This window comes from Macaca thibetana, chromosome 6 (genome assembly GCF_024542745.1).
Source record: "Macaca thibetana thibetana isolate TM-01 chromosome 6, ASM2454274v1, whole genome shotgun sequence".
NCBI classification, from domain to species: domain Eukaryota; kingdom Metazoa; phylum Chordata; class Mammalia; order Primates; family Cercopithecidae; genus Macaca; species Macaca thibetana.
In genome coordinates this window covers 5,873,931-5,896,759 of record NC_065583.1, presented here as the reverse complement: position 1 = coordinate 5,896,759, position 22,829 = coordinate 5,873,931, and the positions used below count along the sequence as shown (strand labels likewise).

General features: G+C 47.6%; 1 long non-coding RNA gene across 1 annotated transcript; it reads left to right on the top strand.

Annotated features, from left to right (window-relative positions):
• Positions 1 to 5,933: 5,933 nt before the first annotated feature.
• LOC126956398 (uncharacterized) lies at positions 5,934 to 19,512 on the top strand. Its single transcript, XR_007726302.1, has 3 exons — positions 5,934 to 6,704; positions 19,105 to 19,184; positions 19,363 to 19,512. It is a non-coding gene; the product is annotated as an uncharacterized LOC126956398 (long non-coding RNA).
• Positions 19,513 to 22,829: the final 3,317 nt, after the last annotated feature.

Here is a 22,829-nt window from a genome sequence, read left to right as displayed (position 1 = left end):
CTCTCCTTCCACTTTATGCCATGAATTGAAGCAGCATGAGGTCCTCACCAGAGGCAGCTGCCCAAGCCTGGACTTTTCATCCACCAGAACTGTGGGCCAAGTAAGTCACTTTTCTCTATAAATTACCCAGCCTCAGATATTCTGTTACAGCAACACAAAATGGACTAAAACATGTGGGTACTTGATTTATAACAAAGATAGTACCCAGAGCAGAAAAGGGAAATAGTCTTTCTTTCAATAAATGGTGCTGTATCAATAGGATAATGACATGGGTAAAAAAAAAAAATCATAACCAATACTTTACACCATATACTAAAATAAATTTGATGTGGACTACAAATATAAATATAAAAAATAAAACAATAAAGATTCTATAAGATAACAAAGAGAATATTTTCATAATCTCGGGTAGGCAAAAATTAAACAGAACACGAAAACTGCTTTACAAGTAGATAAATTGAACTTTAATAAATTAGCAAATTTTGGTTATCAAAAGACACCACCAGCAGAGGGAAAGTAGCAAACCACCTGATGGGAGAAGATATTTACAATATATATAATCTCAAAGGATCCCTCTCCAGAATAGATATAAAAGTCATATTAATCAAGAAAAAAAAATCACAATAGAAAAGTTGACAAAAGTCATTAACAGGTACTTTACAAAAGAAAGTTTTCAAATAATCATTAAAAGTGGAAAATTACTTTATTAGTCATTGTCTAAAATTAAAAACAGACTGACAATACCAAGTGTTGGTGAGGAGATGGAGCAACTAGAATTCTCATACACAACATACAGGATTAAAACTGGTATCCCTTGGCTGAGTGTGGTGGCTCACACCTGTAATCCTAGCAGTTTGGGAGGCCAAGACAGGCAGATTGCCTGAGCTCAGGAGTTCAAGACCAGCCTGGGCAACATGGTGAAATCCCATCTCTACTAAAAATACAAAAAAATTAGCCAGGAATGGTAGTGCATGCCTGTAATCCCAGCTATTCAGGAGGCTGAAGCACAAGAATCACTTGAACCTGGGAGGTGGAGGTTGGAGTGAGCCAAGATCATGCCACTGCACTGCAGCCTGGGTGACAGGGCAAGACTCTATCTCAAAAAAAGAAAAACAAAACAAAACAAAAATTGGTATCCCCACTTTCGGAAACTGTTTGGGAGTATCTGCTAAAGCTAAGTATTTGCATACCTCACCCAGAAACTCCACTTCTGGGAAAATAACTGACCAAAACACCTGCATGTATGTATCAAAAGATTTACACAAAGCTTGGAAACAATGAAACACTCCATCAACAAACTGAGGTGTATTCATATAGTGAAATACTACACAGCATGAAAAATAACATTGCTGACACAGACAACAATATGGATGAATCTCAAAAACCTAATATTGAGCAAAAGAAAAAAATCAAAATTCAAAAGCGTATGTATTGTCTAGTTGGTTTTTTTTTGTTGTTGTTGTTGCTTGTTTGTTTGTTTTTTGAAACGAAGTTTCATTCTGTCACGTAGGCTGGAGTGCAATGGCACGATCTCGGCTCACTGCAACCTCCGCCTCTGGGGTTGAGGTGATTCTCCTGCCTCAGCCTCCTGAGTAGCTGGGACTACAGGTGTGCGCCACCACGCCTGGCTAATTTTTTGTGTGTTTTTAGTAGAGACGGGGTTTCACCATGTTAGCCAGGCTGGTCTCAAACTCCTGACCTCAGGCAATCCGCCTGCCTCGGCCTCCCAAAATGCTGGGATTACAGGCGTGAGCCACCATGCCCTACCTGTAGAGTTCCATTTTATGAAGTTTAAAAATTGGTGAAATTATAGGGTCAGAAGTCAGAATTGTGCTTTGCTTTCCTTTGAGAGGGGATAACAGGGATATCAAATTGGGGTCAATCATGTTCTGTTTCATTATCTGGGTGTTGGTTACACAGTTGTGTTCACTTTGTGATAATCAAGATGTTCACACAATTTGTGTTCTTTTCTGTATGGGATATATATTTTACAAATTATTTGGGGGAGCAAGAAAGGAACGAGACCAGGTAAGAGGATGTTGTAGTGGTCCAGGCAGGAAATGATGGTGAAGAGAACTACAGGGGATGTGGTGGGGAAGGAGAGAAGTGGACTAATTTAGGATATGCTTTGGTAAAAGAACCTAAATGACTTGTTGATGGATTGGATGTGAAGGAGAAGGAATAACTCAACAGTGGACTCTGGGTTTATGACTCCAGCAGTTGGGCATACAGTGGAGCGACTGTTCCAAACGAGGAAGATCAGGAGAGGAAGTAGCATCATTTGGAAGTGTTCATACATTCCTTTATTTATTTCCTCTAGCAACATTCCTTGATAGGTATTTTGATCCCCACTGTACAGAAGAGGAAACTGAGGCTTGCAGAAATGAAATTATTTTGTCCAGGGTTGAACAGGTCTGGCAGGAAACAGAATGAAAATGTTTTACCTTAGAGGCATTTAGCTGTAGTGTTGGAGCCTGGAGATTTTTTTTTTTTTTTTTGGACAGAGTCTTACTCTGTCACACAGGCTAGAATACAGTGGCATGTTCTCGGCTCACTGCAACTTCCATCTCCAGGGTTCAAGCTATTATCCTGCCTCAACCTTCCCAGTAGCTAGGACTACAGGCGTGCACCACCACATCCGGCTAATTTTTGTATTTTTAGTAGAGACGGGGTTTCACCATGTTAGCTAGGCTTGTCTTGAACTCCTGACCTCAGGCAGTCCACCTGCCTTGGCCTCCCAAAGTGCTGGGATTACAAGTGATGAGCCACTGCGCCCAGCCCAGCCTTTCAAATTAAGCAGCTGGGTATTGAAGGTTGCCTCCATCAGAGTACAATCTTGACCTCTTCAGAGTACAAATATCTTGACTTCTTTCTTACTGGTCTGTGAAGTGGGGATGACAGTCATACCTACCTCATTGGGTTAATATGTTTCAAAGGCTTTAACGATCCCTGATACAATTCAGCCCTCTGTAAGTTAGCCATTATCAGGGTCTGTGTGGACTTCCCTGAGAGATGAAGAGACAGAAGGTAGATTTTAGTTCTTGTGCCAAGACTGTTTCATTAGCATGGTGATTGCCCTTTAAATCAAGAAAACAAATGATGGCATATAATGTTATTGCCACATAATAAAGTCCATCAGGGCCAAAATCCAGGAGCCAAAAGACATAAAGTGCATATATACAACAGAGGAAATCCTGGCTTAGCTGGGCATTGGCTGTCTAGGTGCTAATATGCTTTTCTGTATATGGGAAAGGAAAATTGTTATAATTATTCAGCAACCATTTTGGAGAGCTAAATTCCAGCCTCCCCAAAGTGCTTGGAGATAAGGGGCAATACACTTCAACTTTCCAGAGTCCATAGTCCAGAGTTGTGCACTCCTGGATTAAGTGATACTTCTCATCCCTTTGAATTATTGCAGCAGCCTTTAAGCTAGATTCCCACCTGTGTCCAACTGTTCCTGTACAAATACTGAGCACCTACACTGTCTCAGGTTCTCTACTAGGTTCTACGGACAATAAGAACAAGCTCACAGGGATGGTGCACTATTAAAGCACTTTACAAATTGTAAAGTATTGATTCAATGCTGTTGCTGTGGGGATGGTCAGGTGGTGATGGCAGTTGTTAAAGCAGTTGTTCAACAGTTCTCTGCTGTCTATGGAATAGAGGCATTGCAGCCAAGTCCAAACCAATTCCTGCCTAATTTCTCATCCCCTATTCCCTACATCAGCTTTACAGCCATCCATACCGAACCTATAGCAGTCCCTTCATTTTCACACCCCAAGGCTCTTAAATATTCTATTTCCTCTATCTGACATATTCTCCTCCTTTTGTCTGCCTGTAAAATCCCCACTTAATCCTTTAAGGTCCAATTTCACCCTTCCGTAACTCCTCCTAACAGGCAGTGTTCATCCCTTCCATGAGCATTTCTCAGTAAAGGCAAAAATATATCAGAATGACCTAAAATCATCTTCAAATCCCAGGCCCATACTGCTCACCAGAAGTTCAGATTCAATAGTTCTGGGGTGCATAATGATTAAGAGCTCAGGCTTCGAGTCAAAAAAACTCAGGTTAAGCCCCAGCTCAGTTGTTTACCAGCTCCATGACCTTGGCCATGTTACTTAACTTCCCTAAGACAGTTTCCTCTGTGAAAAGGGGATAGGAATAAGAAAAAAATGACAAGTTGAGACAAAGTACATAAAACAGTACAGTACCTGACACCTGGAAAGCACTCAAGAAATTATCATTACTGAAAAGAGTTCCGTTTTATTCTGATTTTGACAGCCTATCCAGTTCTTCCCCACAGTACCCCACGCCTCTCCAGGTTGAGAATCACTGCTGAGCAATTATCAAATTGTATTATAATCCAATGTGTATGTGCTTGGGTCTCCTACTACCAGGAAATTCAGAAGCTATGTCACAGTTCTAGATCAGTGTCAGTATTTAGAAGCTGCGTGACCTTGTACAAGTCTGTCTGCCTCTTTTGGCCTCAGTTGATTTGGCATAAAATGGGAAGAATAATGCTTACCAGATAAGATTGTCAGAAATATCAAGTGAGATCTTGAATTTGAAATTACTTTAAACGGTGAGTAGGAGTGAATTGCTATTCTTCTGCCATCTGTAGTGAAAAGGGGCTATGGTCCAGGTCTGTCACTTTATAGCCACATACCTATGTAAAGGGGCTCTCTCCTTCCCTATCTCATGGAGTATCAGTGTGATCCTCTTTCCTTAAACATTCGTAGATGATTTGTGCCTAATAGAAGACTTTACAATGACCTGCAAAGTAGCTCAAGTCTTTCCAAGGAGAAAGGGACTATTGATACATTGGTGTAAGTTCAGTTCTTCTCAGAATGCTAACCACCGAAAACACTGCAGTAAGCTTGACAGACAGGATCCTTGCTCTGGTTGAGTTTGAATTCTAGTTGAGGGAAAGTGAATGATACACAGGTAAGCATATAAATAAAATAATTTCAGAGAGTAATAAGTATTAACAACAACAACAAAAGAAATGCAACAGGTAATGTTATAGAGTGATTGGGGGAGGAAGCATTAGGTAGGTGGCCAGGGAAGTCCTCTTTGACTAGGTGACATTTGAACTGAAATTTAAACAACAAGTATACAGCCATATAAAGATCAAGATGATGAGGATCCCAAGCAAAGAAAACAGCAAATAAAATTAAACAAACAAACAAACAAAAACCTTTAAAAACACCTTGATACAAAATGGAGGCCATTGTAGGAGGAATTACTGAGACAAGGGAGAGTGGGTCATGAGGAGGCAGGAGGGTTGGACATGGATGCTGTATATGGAGCTTCGAAGGATGTGATTTACAAAATAGAAATCAGGCCGGGCATGGTGGCTCATCCTGTAATCCCAGCATTTTGGGAGGCCAAGGCGGGCGGATCACGAGGTCAGGAGATAGAGACCATCCTGGCTAACACGGTGGAACCTTATCCCTACTAAAAATACAAAAAATTAGCCAGTGTGGTGGCAGGCGCCTGCAGCCCCAGCTACTTGGGAGGCTGAGGCAGGAGAATGGCATGAACCCCAGAGGCAGAGCTTGCAGTGAGCCGAGATCGCGCCACTGCACTCCAGCCTGGGCGACAGAGCGAGACTCCGTCTCAAAAAAAAAAAAAAAAAAAAAAAAAAAAAAAAAAAAGAAAGAAAAGAAAAGAAAAAGAAAGAAATCGAATGAGCAATCACATGAAGAAAAGGAAGTTATTTTGACCTCTGCTTCTCATGTGTACATTCATTCAGCAGATATAACCCAACCTCTATTGTGTGCCAGTCACCAGGCTAGGAGATGAAGATACAGAGAAACATAAAATATGGAACCAGTTTTTATTAGCCTGGCAACTGAGGATAGAGGTGCATGAGTAACACAATGTGATGAGAAGTGTAGTGGAGGGATGTAAAGGCTGAGGGATTCTAGAGGAGGCAGTGACTGACTGTGCCTTAGGGGCCAGGAAAATTTGCATGTAAAATGAGGATGCTTTCACCTGCAGATAAAGCATAAGTAGTAAGGAAGGGAGAAAGTCTCAGCCAAAGGGAAGGGCAGGTGCTAAGGCACTGGGGTAAGCCTGTTCAGAATAAGTGGTCCTCTGTCATGATGGGCACATAGCTTGTCTTGCTAGTGAAGGATCCCGTCAAAAAGTTAGTTTAGAGAGCTTTCTCTGGGACATGGTAAAAGACAGCCTGGAATGAGGTACTAGCGGCAGTCAGGCCAGTGAGTGCAGTTTGCAGCAGAGCAGGTAGGTAGACCTGCATTTGGTTATTGGTCACAGAAATGGAGAAAGACATATTTCAAAGTCAGGATGCCCTAGTGGCAGACCCCTAAGTCCTCGAACTTCAGGGCAGCACTGCCTGTGTGGGAACTCTCCCTTGTCTCCTTGATTTCACGGCCACCTCTGCTGGCGCCCTCTCTCGTCTCCGCCGCCAGCCCCCGCCTCCTTTCTCGGGAAGCTTGGGTCTCCCTGGGAGCGGGTCTGCCCTTGGGGGGAGGCCTCTGGGCTCTGTGCCCAGCAGCTCGGCAGACATTCGGGGCGGACAGAAACGGGGCTCGGCGCCCCCCGCGTGCACGTGTGCTAGCCCAGGCAGGAGGGAGCGCCTCGGCGGAGGAGTCAAGGAAGAGGGGGAGAGAGAAACGCGCCAGAACCTCGGTCCCGGGCGCCCTGGTCGGCCGCGGAGGAGCTGCAACCTCCAACAGGTTCGTAGAACGCGCGCTCGCTCCCTGTGGCTGAGCCGCCCTCCCCCGCGGGAGCGGTTGGCGGAGAGACCCCGGCCACAGGCCCCGCGCTCGAGAGCTTCCTGAAGGCGGCTTCCTCCGGCCTCTCCCCCTCCCTAGAGCTCTCAGCCGCCGGCGGCTCTTCTGGGGCGAGGCAGAGGGCGCCTCGGGCTTCTCGCTCCAGCACTACCTCGGGGACAGCTCCCGCGCCGCGCGGGGTCCCTCCCGGGTCAGCACTGCAGCGGAGGACAGCGGCGGCCGGGCAGGCTCCTCTGCACCCTCCGCCCGGGTTCCGCGCGGCTGCTAAGGACAGTCCTTCGCCCCCGCGCGCCGCTCCCCGCTCCAGCACCGCGGCGGCGGACAGCTCTCTCCTGCTGCACAGCGAACCGCGAACAAAGCCGCGGGTCTGGGGCCCCCTGCGCGCCTAGGGGTGGCGTGAGGCTGCATCGATCGGGGGATTTCAGCTTCTCCCAGAGCGGTGTCACCGGCGAGCTGGGCGGGGGCCTAGCACAGCCGCGCGTCTCCGGCTTGGGTCTGCCGTCCGCCGAGGCCTGGCCGTGCAATGGCGGGGCCCAGCTAAGAGTGGGCAAGAGGGTGGAGGGGACACAGGCACAGAAGGGTCCCGGCTCCGCTGGGCGGGCTGGGCCTAGGCTGAGGTCTCGGCGGGGAGGAAGGAGTGCGCCGCCCCTTCTTCCCTCCAGACCCCCACCCCCATCCCAGCTCAGAACCGCGGACTTCCAAGAGCCCAGCACAGAAGCCCGCGGCTGGCAGCTGCAATCACTGACTCCGGCTGTCCCCGGAACATCCCTAGAAAGTGTGAGGCTGAGTTTCCGTAGGGGGAGGGGGGCTGAGAAGCCGCGGGGAAGCCTCACGAACGGGACAGCTCCAGGCTCCCTCTCTCCCTCACGCCCCGGGGTCCGCCCCCACCTCCAGAGAAATCCCAGACCGCAGACAAGGCAGTGGGGAGGGGGCGACCCAGATCGCAGGTCGAGAACTCGGCTTAGGCCTGGGAGGTTGCAATTAGCAAGAAAAAAAGGTTGAGGGCGTCTGTGAAGCCGGGAGGTTCCCAAACAGGGAAGCCAGTTCCGCGGCAGGAAAGCATACGAGGAAGAGAAACCTTTTCTCTGAGAGCTGAGGCTGGGAGGGCCCTCGGATCACGTGACACTCTAGATCACTCATTGTCTCCGCGGAAGACAAGGCCTAGGGGGCAGGGGTGCTTCGCCCAAGGTCACTCAGCAATTTAGTAGCAAAGCCGGGCCTAAAACCCGGGCTCTCTAACTCCTGGTCCTGTTGCATAACATTCACGGAGAAGTCTTAAAATCCCAGATGCAAGGAGAATAGCAGAGTGGTTTACTTACTAGCATGTGACCTTGGGCAAGTGACCTTCTGAGACTATCTTCAGCTATTAAAGAGGAATGAGAAGATTAATAGTACCCACTTGGATGATAATTTAATGAGAGAGCCATGTAATGAGCTTAGTGGCACATAGTAAATGTTCAAAAAACGGTAGATCCTATGACTGCTATTATCCTTTCTGTAAACTTGTACTGGGGACTTATTATATACCAGGCACTGGCTGTGCACTGGGGAGGTAGAGAAGTAGCTTGAGGAGGTCACAGGCCAGAAAAGAAAACAAACAGTTGCAATATGTTATGATAAGTATCAAGGCAACTGGGCTGGTGGGATCTCAGAAGCAGGAGTCAGGAACTGTAAGGAAAGACGAGGAGAAGGACCCCAGGCAGAGAGAGCTGTGTGTCAAGGCCAAGAGATGTGAAGTCCCAGCCACCAAGGAAATGTCACTGTGCCAGAGGGTCCTCGGGATATGGACTGAAAGATGAGAGTGGAGAGAAGGGCTGGAGCCAGTCTCCAAAGAGCCTTTTATGATGGAATACTTCAAACATATTTAGAAAAATAGAAAGAATAGTATAATAACCCCCCACATACCCATCATTCAGCTTCAACAGTTGGCCAATTTTGTTTCATTTATACCCACACCCACTCTCATCACACACACCCACATCCACTCTCATCACATGCGCACACACTCACACTGACTTATTTGGAAGCAAACCCAAGACATCACATCATTTCATGCAGAGAGATTTTAACATCCGTACAACTTCTGCCATTCAGATACTGGACCACCCTGGAAGTCACTAACTCAAATGGTGACCTTCCCTCCTCAATCCATTCTGAACATTTCTGTTCTTTGCAGGATGTCTTGAGAAGCCACACTATAGTGATGAGCCACATGCATTAAAAGAAACTGTTTCAGAAATAAACAAGGGATACATCAACCCTCAACAGGTTTGACCATGCCAGAATTGTTCATGTCCACTACCTACACTGGGCATTAGACCAATAAGTAAAGACAAATCAAACCCCATAGAGAAAAAGCAAGAGCTTCCTTTTCAAAGTAATTTGAATCATGAGCTCCTAAGGCTAGAAAGCTTAACATTATGGAAATCATTGATTTGGAAATCATCCGGCTCAACAGCCACATTTTACAAATGAGGAAAAGAGGGGTAAAAAATGGGGAGAAACTGGCCCAAAGTTCCATAGTGCAGAGACCAGAACCCAGATCTATGAACTCATAAATTTAGGATGCCATTTTCTTCTCTAGCTCAAAGAGGCTGGAAGAGGAAAAAGGAAGGGGGGCAAAAAATAGCCTTCTTGGTTCTCAAGAAGATGGCTATGTATGACAGTTGGTCTTGATCTTTGAGATCCCTTTGCAAGTTTCCCTTCTCTCTCTCTCTCTCTCTCTCTCTCTATATATATATATATATATATGTGTGTGTGTGTGTGTGTGTGTGTGTGTGTGTGTGTATACACATATATATATATAGAGTGTAATCACAGCTTACTGCATCCTCGAACTCCTGGGCTTAAGGGGTCCTCCCTCCTCAGCCTCCCAAGTAGCTTGGACTACAGGCGTGCACCACCATGCCCAGCTATTTTTTTAAAGTTTCTTTCTTTCTTTCTTTCTTTCTTTCTTTCTTTCTTTCTTTCTTTCTTTCTTTCTTTCTTTCTTTCTTTCTTTTTGTAGAAATTGAGTCTCACTATGTTGCCCAGGCTGGTCTCAAACTCCTGGGCTCAAGTGATCCTCTTGCCTCACCTCCCCAAATGCTGCTGGGATTGAAGGCATGAACCACTCCACCCAGCCCCTTCCATATATTTTCTAAGTAACTTGATCTTGGTGGCACCTTCTTTCTGGCTGCTGTGCTAACCTCTCAGCTGGTCCCTTGGTTCTCATTAGCAAAAGGCTGAACAGTTAGAAGCCCAGATCTCATTTCTGTGGATTTTTGCCTGCCCTGCTTGCCTTAACCAGATGCATATGAGGCCTTCCTTTTCCCATTTGCCCTGAATTTGGCTGCACACCCTGCTCAATTACAGACCTCAGCTCCTTGGAGGTGCTAAATGAGTAGTGTTTGGCTCAGGCCCTGGTAGGACTCAGAGCTCTTGTGCCTTTTGGGAACATAAAGTCTCCCCATTACTGATATTACTGATGAAATGTGATGGCCATAATGGGTATGTGTGTCCTGACTGGGCTCTGGGGCTTTTACTCTGCAAGTCAGATATTTCACTTTGCAGGGAAGCCCCTGCTACCAGATGGGGAAGGCAGTGTCTCACAAGTTTCCCCAAGTCTTAGGTAGACAATTGAGAGCACATGCAAGGAGCTCTTAGCATCCTTGGTGAAGGGAAGTCAGCAGAGAACAGCCATTAAAAGCCAATAAAAGTCCCCTTGAACCCAGCAGGTGGAGGGTGCAGTGAGCTGAGATCATGCCACTACACTCCAGCCTGGGCAACAGAGTGAGACTCCATCTCCAGAAAAAAAAAAAAAAAAAAGTGCCTTGCTCTGGGAGTGTGATTGCAGTCCAGACATAGAAAAGCGATCAAGATAGGGCATCCCAGCTTGTGAAATTATCCCAGCTATCAGCTTGGGATGAGACTGACTTCGATGCATTATATTACCTGGGCCTAGTTGAACTGCAATATGTAAGATCCCAAAGGGACTTGGTGAGCATCTCCTCTTCCTTCAAGACGCTTACTCATTGAATGGCTATTCTGTGTCAGGCACTATTCCAAGTGATGGTGATACAGCAGAACAAGGCACTGCTAATCTCTGTTCTCATGGGGCTCACAGATTCACAGTAGGCACAGTCATTGATAACAATTGAAAAGCAAATGTGAAAATAGACAGACAGACAGATAGAGAAGGCCTGTGTGAACCAGTGACATGGAATTGAGGCCTGAATAACAAGAGTCAGTCATGTGACGACGTGGGGCAGCACACTCCAGGCAAAGGAAATCGCTCTGGCAGAGGCCCTAATGTGAGCCTGGACTGTGTGGGGACAGATGGGAGGTGGAGTGAGTGAGGGGAGAGCAGCAGCCGCCAGGGGCAGGGATAGGGCAGAAAGGAGATCGTGCAGGCCCTTCTAGGCCATGGTCAGGATTGAAGCTGTTATTCTAAATGTAATAGATAGTAGCCAGATGGCTTTAAGCAGAGGAGTGTTAAAAAAAAAAAAAAAAAAACTGGATGTTTTAAAAAAAATGCCTCTGTTGCTGTGTGAAGAGTGGATGATACGGGGGTGCTGGGCTGAGCACTGAGGCAGGAAGGGTGAGACACAGCCTCTCCCACCCGGAGGTGGTCAACATTCAACTGAGGAGACAATAGGCAAGCAAGAACAACAGTATCCCATGCTAAAGGCTGCCATTGTGGGAACAGAGACAAGAAGATTTAAGTCAGCCTGGGAAGCATCAGGGAAGGCTTCACGGAGGTGCACAATGGATGTGGGATTGTATCTGGGAAAGGAGAGTGGTAAGGCTGCTGCACAGGTGCACCAAGCGGCAGTGTGTGGTGGCCGTGGAGGGCATGGCCCAGGAGCCAGGCTGCCTGCTTTCAAACCCCAGCCCTGCCATTGAGAAGCTGCATGGGCTTAGGCAAGTTGTTTACCCCTGTGTGACTCGATGTCCTCATTCTTAAAATGGAGATGATGAGAGTCCAAAGACTTATTTCAAGGGATTTCTGTGAGAGTTAAACAAGTTAAAATATGTGCAGCACTCAGACATTCCTGGCACTCAGAAAGTGCCGTATGAGTACGAGTATTCTAAATAAAAACGGAGCAAAATGGAGATGGGCGAGCCAGGAGCACATGCCAAGAAGTGTCCACTAGAGCCCGGCTTGGGGCCTTGAATCCCAGGCCACAGATGCCCACCTTGTTCTGTAAGCAATGGGGAGCTATTGAAGACTTTTAAGCATGGGGGTTCAGAGTAGAGAGGAAGATAAAATTCAAAGGCCCAGAGAGGGAAGGGAACTAACCCACAGTCACACAGCCAGTTACCGGCAGCAGTCTCTGTCCTCCAGCTCCTCCACTGAGTTAATATCTGTAGGAGGACAAAGGCAGCATATATTTTGTCCCATCATTGCATCCTCAGAGTCTAGAATAATGCCTAGGGTATTCTCAGAAAATATTTGGGGACTACATTGCTGAATTGGTAGCCAAGTGGGCCAGCAAACATCAGAAACCTTGAATCGTCTAGGAGCTCAGTGCTTTCAGGACAATGGAGAAACCACTTCTCAAGAAAATAAACCAACCTTCCAGAGGTGTTGACGTGGGGTCTCAAGCCCTTCCAAATCCTAGGTTCTCCTGTGATCAAAGACACCACTGCCCACACTTTCCCTGCCACCCCCTCAATCTGCAACAAGCATTGCTGCATAGGGTTCAAAAGTTAATCTTGGTAAAGTGCCTGGCAGATGAAAACTGTTCCCCAGACATTCAGCGTGGTAAGTGCCAATGCGGAGAAAATGTATCTCCACATTTGCAGAGGCAGGCCTTTGTGTTCCACAAAAACCAGCCATTAGAATTCCTGTCTCTGACTCGTCGGAAGCTGCGACAGCCAGGCGGGCAAGTAGGGTCTTGCAGTTCAAGCAGCAAATGGCAAAAGGCTCCGAGGAACTCAGCCCTGGCTCTCACATCAGGAACACCTCTGCAGAGCAGGGCATGGGGCCAGGTGTTTCTCCAACAGGAGAGAGCCTCAGCCCTGACTGTTCTAGCTGGAAGATCTTAAGCAAATCCCACCACGTCTCTGAGCTTCAAGTTCATCATCTGTAAAATGGGGATAATACCACCAGGGCTCGCTGGGTCATTTTGCACAATGACAGGCACATAGCAGATGCTCAACAAATGTTCTTTCTTTCTTTCTTTCTTTCTTTCTTTCTTTCTTTCTTTCTTTCTTTTTTTTTTTTTTTTTGAGACAGAGTCTCGCTCTGTCACCCAGGCTGGAATGCAGTGTCATGATCTTGGCTCACTGCAATGTCCACCTCCCAGGTTCAAGCAATTCTCCTTCCTCAGTTTCCCAAGTAGCTGGGATTACAGGCACCTGACATCACACCAGACTAATTTTTGTATTTTTAGTAGAGACAGGGTTTCACCATGTTGGCCAGGTTGGTCTTGAACTCCTGACCTCGGGTGATCTGTTTGCTGGGACCCAAAGTGCTGGAATTACAGGCACGAGCCACCCACTGTGCCTGGCCCAAATGTGCTTTCAATTATGAAAATAACACTGTGGGTTAAGGTTATCATCCCACTTCCCAAATGTGAAAACTGAAGCCCAAGGAATAGCTCATTGATTCGTCAATACCCACTGGGCAGTTGTATGAGCCAATAACTGTTTTAGAAGCTGGAGAGACAGTGAAGAGGAAGACAAGGGCCATGCCTCTGTGGAGCTCACTTTCTAGTGGGGAGAAAAAAACCAGGCAAGTAAACAAAATCGTTTCACCAAGTCATATAAATACTAGAAAGAAAGTAAAAGACAGTGTGCCAAGGAGGATGAGGCTGTTTAAATTAGGGAAGGCTTCAAGGAAGAGGCATTGGGGCTGGCATCTGAATGAGAAGAAGCTGCCTATGGGACAAGCGTAGAGGCAGAAGGAACAGAACATGCAGAGGTCCTAGGACAAAAACAACCCTGACAAGATTGCAGGGCAGGAACCAAGTGAGCAAGGAGGAGGTCACAGATGGTGAGAGCAGAAAGGCTGTGAGGCTGGGGTTAGGCAGGGCCTTGAAGGCTGGGGGAGTCTCCTTGTGAGACAGAGGGGTGGCGTGATCTAAAGTGTGGTGAAGTCACTTCCTTCAGTCACTCAGCCAGTAAGGGGTGGATGGGGTGAAGCCCATGTCAGAGTGATCCCCTGGGCCCTCCTTCAGGCCACAGTCCCTGCTGCCATCTCTAGAGCAGGTCAGCCAAGGGGCAGCGCAAGTGATGCATCTGCAGGACTCACCTGCTGGGAAATAAATCCATTGGCGCGGGCGGCCGTGTGGGCACTGCAGTGCCTTGCGGGCAGCATCCTAATGCCGGTTGGATGCAGGGGGAGGGAGACAACATAAGGCCACCAGGACTGGGGTGAGGCCAGTAAGGCACCTGCCTCTGGTGCACAATTTAAGGGGATGCTGAAAACTTGATTAAGATAAATAACTTTGTATGCAATATTTTAAAAAAATTAGTGCAAAAAAACCATGATAAATAAAATATCAAAATTTTAAATAAAGACAGGATACAAAAGAGGAGGGATTAGGGTGAGGAAGGTGAAATGAGTTGTACATAAGTAGGTTCTAATCTTGGCCCTCAGACATTTGCTCAACGGCAGGGACACTGCCTGGGCCAAGCCCTGTTCCCACTAGGAGCCAGTATCAGGAGCCAGTCTGCTCATGGAGAACTGAAAATAAGAAACTGTTCCCGGTAGGGGCCCCAGAGAACACTGCCTGCCTTGGCTGTGGAGACAGAAGCCCGGAGAAAGGATCACACATCAAGGAGGTGATACTGGGCCTGTACCCTAAGGTGCTGTGTAGGATCAGACCCAGCCCTTGTATGCTTTGGGAGCCTAGTAAGGTGCATTGCCTCTCAAGCCTCGATTTCCCCGTCTTTGAACCCAGAACTAATAAAACTTAGTCACCAGGATTCAGTAGGATACTGGTTAAAGTCCTCTAGTGCCTGGCTACTCAATGTGTGGTCCACAGACCGGCAGCATCAACATCAGCTGGGAGTTTATTAGAAATGCACGATCTCAGCTGCATCTCAGAGGCACTGAATCAGAACCTGCATTTTAACAAGCTCTCCCGGTGATTGACACACACGTTTAAATCTGAAAGCCTGGTCGATTCTTGGCACATAAAAGATGCTCATTAAATGTTAGTGCTACTCCCCTGACTAGCCAACCCTGTTAGATTCTGACTTCAGACAAGAGGAAAAACCTAAGATGTAAGAAGAGATCCTGAGGTGGACACCTCATGCATTTCAAACCAGCACGTTTTGAAGCCAGGGAGCCAGGCCAAGCTCTTCCTATACTTAACCGTATGAGCCCTCCATTTTGTTCATATGTAAAATGGGGATAATAATTATAGGTAGCTCCCATGGTTGTTGTAATATTAGGAAAACACTCAGCACAATGCTTGGCACATAGTAAGTGTTCAGTAAACTCTTGCTGCTGTGGCCGCTGCTGGTGGTGGGCCAATGAATTTCAATAGAGCACGGACCATGTGATGAAATGAAATCAATAACATTCATCTTAATTATTCTTCGCCATTTGTAAAGCACTTCGATTGACACCATTTCAGCCAACTCTAATAACCCTTTTGAGTAAACATGAGATATATCCATTTTTCAGAGAAAAAAAATATCTAGACTCAGGGATGAGATGACTTGTCCACTAGGATTTAAATCCCTGGAGTCTGACACTAAAATCTGTGTCAGCAACAGAGAATCCAAGCAATAAGCATGGAAAATATCAAAAATGGGATGAGACAGCATTAGACTGCAGCGATCCCTTTTTATTTTACAGAAGGGAAAACTGACACCTGTGGAGGGGAAGAAACGTGTCCAAGATCTTTCACACAGAGCATCAGCTCTGGGGTCAGAACCCAGCTCCCAAGGCTTTCCGTGTCCAGACCACCTCCCTCACCTGGTTGGCCAGCCTCCACCTGATGAGCCCGGCAGGCTGCAAGTGGCAAGTCCCCTGGGCGGGTCTAGTGGTCAGGGGGCATCCCAGCCCCACCTTTCCTTCCAGCACAGTCAGAGGAGGAGCTCATGTTGCCAAGGGGAGGGCTGCGAGGTTGCTAGGACACGGTCTGCAAGCAGTCAGGTGGTAGGGGTAGCCTTTGCTGGAACTGGCACTAGGAGCTGCCACAGCGATTTTCTCGTGGCTGGGAGAGGACCTCCAACTCCACAGGGTGGGTCAGCTGACGAGAGGCTTGACTGCCACAGACGCCCATGTCACTACTACACACACACCCAAGCCAGCAGGCTGAGTCCCATTCTCCCTCAGCTCCACACCTCATCAAGCCCTCAGTCCTGCTACCTACTCCTCCTATCTTTTCCACCCCAAGCCACTGCCTTAGCACAGCTCCCTGTCCACAACCTGTTAAGAGCACCCCAGATTCCCCACCTTCATGCTCCCATTCTCATCCTTGAGCCCCTGAGGTGCCCGGACGGATCGAGAGCGCAGAGCTGAGCCCTGCAATGGCTCCTCATCACCCTCAAGGTGAAGCCTAAGCTCCTCTAAGGCCCCTTCTAAACTGGCTCTGACAACCTGCCAGTCTCTTTTTTGGCCGTGAGGCTCCAGCCAAGCCACCTTCCTCCCAGTTCCCTGAGTAGACCATGCATCCTCCGTGTCTTTGCAGATGCTGTTCCTTCTGCCCGGAAAGCCCTTCCTGCCCCACGGTCCACTGGCCTCTGCAAGTCCTTAGCTCCAGACTCACCTTTTCAGAGAAGCCCTCCCAGCTTCTCTAAAGTGCTGAAGAGAGACGCACCTCAGAGAAAACTGTGTTAGAGGGGGTGGCACATTGTAGCTTAACTGTCTGCTTTCCTGCTCGTGTCTCCATTCGGCTGTGAACTCTTTTTTGTTTTTTGTCTTTTGTTTGTTTTTGTTTTTGAGACAGAGTTTTGCTTTTGTTGCCCAGGCTGGAGTGCAATGGTGCCATCTTGGCTCACCACAACCTCTGCCTCCCAGGTTCAAGTGATTCTCCTGTCTCAGCCTCCCGAGTAGCTGGGATTACAGGCATGTGTCACCATGCCTGGCTAATTTTTTTTTTTTTTTTTTTTAGTAGCGATGGGGTTTCTCCATGTTGGTCAGGTTGGTCTCGAACTCCCCACCTCAGGCGATCCATCACCTTGGCCTCCCAAAATGCTGGGATTACAGGCATGAGCCACTGCGACCAGCCTCAGCTATGAAGTTTTTATGTCTCACTCCTAGAGTAAGACAGGAGACCTTGGCAGAGTCATTCACCCACTCAGTTACTCACGGGTTTCCACCGTGCAAGATCAAGGCCTCTCTGGGCCTCCGTGCCATCCTCTGTGTTGGTAGGAGTTATGACACTGGCATTGCCAGGCTAATGGGAGCGTTAAGGATTGTGGCTGTGAGGGCTTGGCACACATAAATACACTGAAGGTGGTGGCATTGCTGTTTTGTCTACACCAACACCACCGGTGCCCAGCACAGAGGCACAGAGCACTCACCAGCAAGTGTGTGCTCAGCGGGCCCCTCTCCTGCCCAGGAGAATGACCAGTGTGTGAAAAGGCTCTGTAAGGAGTGACGCTCCATTCTAAGTCGTAATAATTCTAGTAGTTAACATTCTTGATTCTCCCTGCCTCCTAGACCCAAGTCATCCCAAAATGTGCTCTGCCCACTCTTCATTCATGGAACAAAAGTTTACTAAGCACGTGCTATGTGCCAGATGACGCGCTAGCTGTTTGGGACTGAGCAGTAGGTAGACGTTAAACACAGAATTGTATCACCTCTCCTTCCTTCCTTCCCTTCTTAAAGGCCAGCCTCCTGTCCCTGCACACAGGTGGCCCCACCTAAGGACGGGGAAGATGCCATTTGCATCCAGGTGCTCATTCCCTGGGCAGGCAGCAGGCTGCAGCCCACAGGCGCCCACCCCTTCTCCCTCTCCAGCAAGCTGGAAACAGGAACATCTGCCCTGTTTTTAATCCAGTTGCTAGTTTTAAACTCAAATATTGTCAGCTCCCTGAGAGCAGGGATCATGCCTGCCCTTTTCACTGCTGTTGTCACCAGCATTTAGAACATGGCCTGGCAGAGTCATTCACCCACTTAGTTACTCATTCTTTCATTCATTCACTCAACAGATACTTATCAAGTTCTGCTAAATGCCAGGCTCTGGGGAGACAGCCGGACTCGGCCCCAAGGAGCTCCTATTCTAGCAATGGAGGAGGGGAGGGAAGTGGGGGTCTGAGGGTTGTGTTAGGAGGTAACCGTGCCTGGAGTTGGCTGATTCCTGTGGAAAGCCCTGATTCACTCTATACTGTCTCTGTGATCTGGGCCAACCCTTCATGCCTCTCAACCTTAGTCCTCACCTCTGCAAATGAGACAATAGTATCTGCTTCGGAGCCACTGAGAGCAGTGCTATGGTTACTAAAAGAAGAGGAAATGGAGAGTTGGGGGAGGAGGCGACAGGCTGTCCTGGGGGGAGGACATTGCAGCCACTTCAGTTACTGGGGCCTTGGTTCCCCTCCAAGGGGGGCCCAGGCTGCAGCAGAGAGCAAGAGCTGGAGAGAGAAGAGTCCCAGCTCCAGGCCTACCCCCATGTGATCTTAAGCAGACCATCTCCCCCTCTCCACATCAGTATTCTCATCTATCAAATGAGGATGGAACATCGACCTCACTCATCCTAAATATGTGATACCAAATCTAGCAAGCTTGTCACGATGCTCAGTCAACAATTATTGACTGGCACCTACAATCTGCCTGACCCCATGCAGAGCTCTGGAAACAAAGTCATGTAACAGCTAATCTTTGCCTTTTACGGAATGCATGATGCCCCCTAGAATCAAGCAGAGGAAGGTAATTAAAATTTGAGGAGCTATAGTGTAAAAAAAAAACATCTTCACAGACATGATCTTATTTAACAACAGTAATAATAACAAGCACTTATATAGCACTGAGTATATGAGGCCAGTACTATTAGGCATCCCATTTTACAGATGAGGACATTGAGGCTCAGAAGGACATCCCCAAAGCTGGAATTCAAAACCAGATATGATTGATGATAAATCCTGTCCCTTTATACCAATCAGAAATCACATTTAAGTAAGAAAATACAGTCGATGGTACGATCCAAGTGCTACCTGCACCAGTGAACAAGATGGGTAACTACTGTCAGATTCAGATTGGGTGAGATGGGCCAGGAGTTGGATCTGATGCCATGAGGGCCCCATCCCACCCAGCCCTTTGCTGGAATCAAGAGCAACAGTGGTGGCCTCCAGAGAGGTGAGGGCATGCCTTCACTGGGGTCTGGGGCTCCATGCCCATTCAGCAAGCCAATTCCTCCAGAAGCTCTCTCCTCAGCCCTCAACCTCCTCTCTCCTCCTCCAGGAAGGTGTGGTCCCTGCCATGCTATCTGCTCTGCTCAGTGACTGAAGGCGCCTGCATCCCAGCTCTGCCAGGAAGCAAAGGTAAGGGCACTGCTCAGCACCAAAGCCCTGGATAGTGTGTTCAGGGCATCCCCTCACCCTTGGAGCCCTGATGAAGGGGGCATGTCTTCCCTCTGCGATTGCCAAGAACAGTCCTAAGATGGAATGAGATGGATCAATTGGGCACTGTGATGGAATGGTGTTTATCTTGCATTTGCAGAGACATTTACAACAGAGAAGCACTTTCTTGTGCATTGCCTTATTCAGTGCTCCCCAAAAAATCTGAGGTGGATATTATTATCCCCAGTTACAGAAGAGAAAACTGAAGCTCAGAGAGGGAAAGGACTTGCCCAAAGACACACAGCTGGTAGGTAGCTAAGGCTGAATTCCCAGTTTTTTCATGTCTGTATCCCAATGGCCTGTGCACATTGTAGGTTCTTGGTACATGTTTGATGAATGAATGAATGAACTGATGAACTGCCCAAGATGAATGGAAAGGCAGCTGGGCTGGTATTTGGCTCTGTTGTCGCTGTCAGATCCTGTGCTCTTTCTGCTGAGCCGTGGCTTCCTGCACTGATGAGCTCAACATCCCCCCTGCCACCCCCTCCCCAGCCCAGGATCCCAACCATCTTATGGGTGGAGGAGTCAACCTCAGCTCCTCTTCCAGGTGGCTGGCCAAGCTCAGATCACACCCGGCGTCCCTCATCCACATCGCCTCTTCCCCACCACCCACAACCAGTAATCCAGTGTGCATAGTTGTAAACTTGTTTCTTTAAATAAACAGTCTTGAGTTTCATACCAAATAGTCTCTTAAGAGGAGGAACGTCTCCAGGCCACCTCGTATTTAGCATACAGTGAGCCACATATTTGCACAGAGAGAGTGTATGTGGATATAGAGATCTCGATCGCTATAGATATCGTTGCTCATCCAGATGGGAGCTATTTATGATGCTGAGTCATTCGCAGAGAATGCCACTGAGGAATTCCAGGCTGGGCTCTGAGCCGCAGCATCACAGACCTCATGGCTCTCTGCCTCGTCTTTACTGTTCACAAATGAGAGGTGGGAGGGGGGCCTCCCCTCACAGGGCAGGGACAGAAGGGGACATTTTGGCCACAGGAAATGAAGACTTCCTCATAACCAGTTCCTAGTGTAAGTTATTCTCCTCCATCCAGAGCACTGCAGCCTTAGGGATCATCTTGTCCAATTTCTTCATTGTATAGGAAAGAAAACTGAGACCCAGAGCGAGGAGGGACTGGCCCAGTGTCACACAGAGAGTCGGGGACAGAGCTGGTGCTAAAGCCCAGACCTTCTGACTGCTGTCTGGGGTTTCCACACTCCCAGCAACCTTCTTCAAGTTTTGTCTCCAATGTCTTGGCATTTCCTCTTGCTGAGGAGCTTCTCATCTTCCAAAATCTGGAGATGTCATTGAGCACTTGCACCTTTGGGCTCTTCCAGGACAAGAGCTGACTCCGGCTTGTTTGGGTACTCCAGCCCCATGCTTAGTGCAAGACCTGCACACACTGGGTGCTCAATGCGTGTGTACTGAGTGTTATGTAAGACCAAACTCAGTACCAATTCCTGGGAAACCCATTTGGAAAAGCACCCATCTATCTCCACCCTCTCTTTCTTGTCTCTAAGCCAGTTCCCTATCCATGCAAAAATAGACTCCCTCCCACTCACCACCCACCTCTGCCCAATTCTATAATGAATCAATTTTATTAATAGGCTTTGGGATGGAAACTTGACAAAGGCTTTTTGTGAAAGTCTCGCTTTATCTCCCTATATAGTTCTCTTCTGAAAGAATTCTAATAAACTGGTCAGGTGGGATTTGGTCTTACATAAAATATTCATTAATCCACTCTTTCCCTCCATATAGAATGTGTTGGTTTAAGCATTCAGTGATCTCTTTCTGTGTTATAGATTCTATTCAATTGTTCTAAGAGGCAGTGGGATGAGATGGAAAGAGCACAGGCTTTGGAATGAGGGCCAAGTTGAAGTCTAGCTGGCCCCTTACTGGTTTTTCATTCACATTGATTACACTGAGGATTAAATGAGATAATATATGTAAGGTGGATGGCACATAGTAAGTGTTCGATGCAGGTTTGTGAATAAATGAATGAATGATTATGAATGATTGACTCAGGACCCATATAAACCAGATCTTAAAGGTGGAGGAGCCAGCTGACTCTGCAATCTGAGTTAACAAAGTCATACTACCCAGGAAGGGTGGTTTGAAAAGTCTTGAGAAGCAAACTTCAGGATTAGGATGTTGGTTGGCCTGTCTCCAGGCCAGAAAGGAGGATCTTTATCCAGCCCCTTGTGCAAAGGGTTCCCTCAGCTCAAGAAAAAGTTTGAGTCTGGAATCTGGGTTTAAAACAGAAAGCTCTTTGAGAATCAAGATTGTGTCATTTTATTGCTGGATTCTGCCTTTCTCTCAACTAGAGCCTGGCTCAGGGTGGTGTGGAATAGGCAGAGAGGTCCACAGCACATATTCATATAGTGAAGATGAGGTGCATTGACGTGAGTTGACCTGAGTAGACTTGGCTTGAATTGACTTGAGTTATTCTGAGTTTACTGGCGGACTCAACTCTTGGGCCCACCGAGAGAGAAGCTTCCCGGAACTTGGACTTAGCTAAGACCTGGCTGGTCTCATAGCACAGAGGAGACTTCACAGGTGATGTTCTGGGGACATTATAGAGTGTTCCAAAGATGGAGGCCTTTCAGAGAGGACCAGGGCCATAGTCAGCACTGAGGGGCTGGATAGCAGTCTTGGCTTGGTCAGGGGGCACCACAAGGCTAAATGTCCCTTAGGAATCTTTAAAATCTATTGGAACTCTGCCAGGACCTTTTCATATGTTTAAGGCAATAGATACCTTTCTTACTGGCATAGAAGGATCTTTTTGGGGTACCCACTTCAGTGGGAGGATGGCTTCCAGGTTGGAAGGTCAATTAGGCTCAGCAATGAGGAGAGAAGACAGGGTGAGGCTGGGAGCCAGGCAGAGTTTCATACTACAGATGCTGGGAGCATTGTAAGTGGGTCCTCCCATGGAAGCGAGGGTTTGGGGATCTGAGTGAGATGTGATTCGAACTCTAGACTTATGTCGGGCAGTGTTTGCTGAAGGGAAGATGACCCAGAAATTACATTGGGAAATCAGGCAAGACCTCTAGCCTCACCATGCAGAGGGCAGCCAGCACAGCTCGGGCCCCTTGGCCAGCCCCATCCCAGGCCTTGCCCACCACAGAATGCAGCCAGCACCTGAGGGAGATAGGAATGAGAACACCAGTGAGCTTCAGGTGAGCAGGGGCTGCTCACACGCTTACCGCACTTGACCAGTGTCTGTCTCTCACACGGGTCTGGAAACCCACCAAAGGAAATACATTCCATTCCTATCATACCCCTTTGTACCCCCTAAAAATCTGGGTACACATTATAGACACCAGTGTTTGATGAGTGAATAATCAGGTCAGAGTAAGGTTTAGAAAGCCAGTGGAAGATTTCAAGATGGCAAAATGGAAAATTTCAAGATTTCAAGGTGGCCAAGGTCCAAGGTACAGATGCCTAGCCAGAAAAAATAACATAGACCCAGAAGCTGCCCCTCAGGAGTTTGGCTCATGGGAAAAAAAAATGCACTAAATGGAGCCAAGGGACAGGGTTGTGCAATGTGGGCTTGAAATAATATTCCTCA